The sequence below is a fragment of the Chaetura pelagica genome, unplaced genomic scaffold, assembly GCF_000747805.2.
Source record: "Chaetura pelagica isolate M959 unplaced genomic scaffold, ChaPel_1.0 scaffold441, whole genome shotgun sequence".
Classification (NCBI taxonomy): Eukaryota; Metazoa; Chordata; class Aves; order Apodiformes; family Apodidae; genus Chaetura; species Chaetura pelagica.
The window spans coordinates 286,907-290,285 of NW_009952164.1; positions in this window are offsets into that span (position 1 = coordinate 286,907).

Consider the following 3,379-nt stretch of genomic DNA (forward strand, 5'->3'; position numbering starts at 1 on the left):
CAGCAGGAACAGTTTGTGTTGACTATTTGCAAGCACCTTATCTATGTACAACTTGCTGGGTTTGGCAGCAAAACAGCTGGGGAGTCTCTGGAAGGAGAGGCTGGATTCCCCACCTTGGAGGATGGCTCATTCCAGCACAGCTCCTGCCCCAGGGTTGTCCTCAGGGCTCACTGAAATTCCCAGTTGAGTATCGATTGCTCAGATAATTTCTCCTTAAGATCTTCAGGCAATTGCCTGGATTCCAAGCCAGTGCTCTGTCTGAAATCAATCTGTTCACTGCTCCCCCTCTGCAAATGATGGGTGGGGAGCTCCTGGAGGGCCTTGAGGCTGGATCCACAGGGACAGCCTTGATCCCCAGCAGGGCCATAACTAAATCTGCTACACTGGTTCCAAGTTCCAGAGTTCTTGCCACACAATTAAATTATTTTAACGGGGGGGGGTGTGTGTGTGTTTCAATTTTAGAAGGGAATGAAGATGGCAGATCACACTTGGCAAGTATGAGAGAGCTTGTCACTCACATAGTAAATTGCAGCAGCCCAGAATTCCTGTAGTCACAGGCCCAGGGAGGGTGTGTGAGGTGGAAGTTACTTGAAATTAGTGATGACAAGTGAAAATATAAAGCTCTGGACTTCTTTAGCCTTTAAGCATAATTCAGGTATTAATCTGGAGTATTTTTCTGTTTATGGGAACTGTATCCAGGCAAAGACAATATTTATTTTGAGCTCAGTTTTTTCTGCTTAAATACGAATCTCTTATTCATGGTTTGTCTGTCTACATATCCCTTCTCTTCAGTAGCCCCTCCAAGATAGACTTGACTCTCAAGATCACCCATGCACACTGTGCTCAGAAGAGGTCCTTGGAAGGAGATGCAGCTTTGGGAAGAGTTGTGCTGTAGGTCTCCAGTGGCTCTAAGGAATCATCCTAGCCCAGCAGGTGCTTCAAACCAAGTCTAAAACAAGCACTGGCCTTGGCCCAGGGGAGTATTTCGATCTTCTCAGGTACTTCTAAAGAACTGCTGATTTCACTTTTGCATCACTGTTTAACTGCAGTGGAGCAGAAGCAGTTATCTGCTGTCATAGCTCATCCTTGGGTTGTTGCATCAGATCTTGCTGTCACCAGTTGTTGTGTAAGAGGTTTTCATTAAAAAGTCTGGATGCTGTAGGGGGAAAAAAAGTTAGGAGGGCAAATGACTTCCCATTTTTTCCTCCCCAGGTGTCCATCGAAATACCCATCAGCCTTGTCATAGTCAGGTATGTATGGGTCCTCTGCTAGTGCCCAGACAGATAGTCCAGCCACTCAAACGTTCCACCTTTTCTTCTGTGTGTGGCAGGGGAGATCCTGTTTTCCCTGGAGGATACAAAGAAACATCATCTGAGCAGCAAGTCTTGGCCTGGTACCTTTCCCTGGATCTGTTTGCTTCCCAACATGGCCATGAAGTGGAATAGGCAGAGGAGCAGAGATCTGGTGGGGGGGTAGTTCATCCCAAGGACAGAATTGTTCACTCTTGTTGAACTTCAGGAGGTTTTTTTGTCCTGCCCACTGTACTGTTACCTCATTACTGTCACATTAGCTGTGGGCAGGAGCTCTTTAAAGCTGACAAAAAGATTCACAGTCCCTGTGACAATGAATAGGGCAATAAAATCCTAGACTATGCTGAGTTGGAAGGAACCCATCGGGATCATGAGTCCAACTCCTGTCCCTGTGTAGGGCACCCCAAGAATCACCCCATGTGCCTGAGAGCATCATACAAAGGCTTCTTGAGCTCAGGCAGCCTTGGTGCTGTGACCACTGCCCTGGGGAGCTGGTTCCAGTGCTCAACCACCCTCTGGGTGAAAAACCTTTTCCTGATATGCAACCTAAACCTCCCCTGATGCAGCTTCTGCCATTTCCCCCAGTCCTGTCACTGCTCACAGGAGTGAAGAGATCAGGACCTGCCCCATCTCTTCCCCTCCTGAGGAACCACAGACTGCAATGAGGTCACCCCTCAGCCTCCTCTTTTCCAGGCTGAACAATCCCAGTGAGCTCAGCTGCTCCTCATAAGTCATCCCACCCAGACCCTTCCCCATCCTCATGGCTCTCCTCTGGACACTCTCCAATAGCTTGATGTCCTTTTTATGTTGTAGTGCCCAAACCTGCAGACAGTGCTCCAGGTGAGGCTGCACCAGAGCAGAGCAGAACAGGACAGAGCAGAGAGCAAGTTCACCCAGAACAGGTTGCACAGGATGGTGTCCAGGTGGGTTTTGAACGTCCTCAGAGATGAGGCACCCACAACCTCTCTGGGCAGCATGTTCCAGGGCTCTGTTCCCCTACACTGCAAGAAGTTCATCCTCATATTCAGATGGAACTTCCTATGTTCTACTTAGTGTCCACTACTTTTTGTCACTGGGCACCACTGAGAAAAGACTGGCCCTAACTTCCTGACACCCACCCTTTCAGTATTTATAAGCATTGATACAATCTCCCCTTAGTCTTCTCTTCTGCAGATTAAAAAAACCCAAGTCCCTCAGCCTTTCCTCATAAGAGAGATTTTTTCTACTCCACTGATCATCTTTGTAGCCCTTTGCTGTCTTTTTTCAGCAGTTCCCTGTCCTTGAACTGGGTAGTCCAGAACTGATGCAGTTCTCCAGATGGGGCCTCACCAGGACAGAGGAGAAGGATAGTTGCCCTTGACCTGCTGGTCACACTCTCCTTCGTGCCCCCCAGGAGGCCATTGGCCTCCTTGGCCACAAGGGCACATTGTTGGCTCGTGGTCAGCCTCTTGTCCACCAGGACTCCCAGGTCTTTTCCCCCAGCAGGTCACCCCCCAGCCTGTACTGGTGCCTGGCGTTGTTCCTTTGAAATACTTTCATATAAAGCCCTCCTTGCTGTGTATTTTGCACTTTGAATTTTTCTTGGCCTTTGAAATAATTCCATATCCTGTTCAAAGCATTTTCCAGCACTCCAACGTGATGTTAAACACTGTTAAATGTGTTTAAATCCTTCTGGTGCATCGTGTTTTCTTGACTGTTCTGTTGAATTTCAAGTGTTATATTTTTTCAGTGCAGGCGTTTGTTTTATCTGTGCACTGGGATCATGTGTGCACCAAACCTGCAATTAGCAAAGTGGCCCCAGCTGCCCCTGTTGGAGTTTGGAGAGTTTGGTTGCCAGTGATCACATTCCTAGTGACCGTTTACTCACTTCACTTGTATGTGTTTGCTCCAAAAGCTGTCAGCAGGAGCATGGACACTGCTACTGCTTCTTCTCATGTCTGACTTGTTCTACCACTAATGCACCTACTAGATCTTGATGGGTTTTTTTCTCTTATTTCTCCTCCTGTTACTGCTTTTGTGGTTTGATCAAGCAGTTTTATCTTCTCCAGTCCCACAAAGACGTGCAGGTT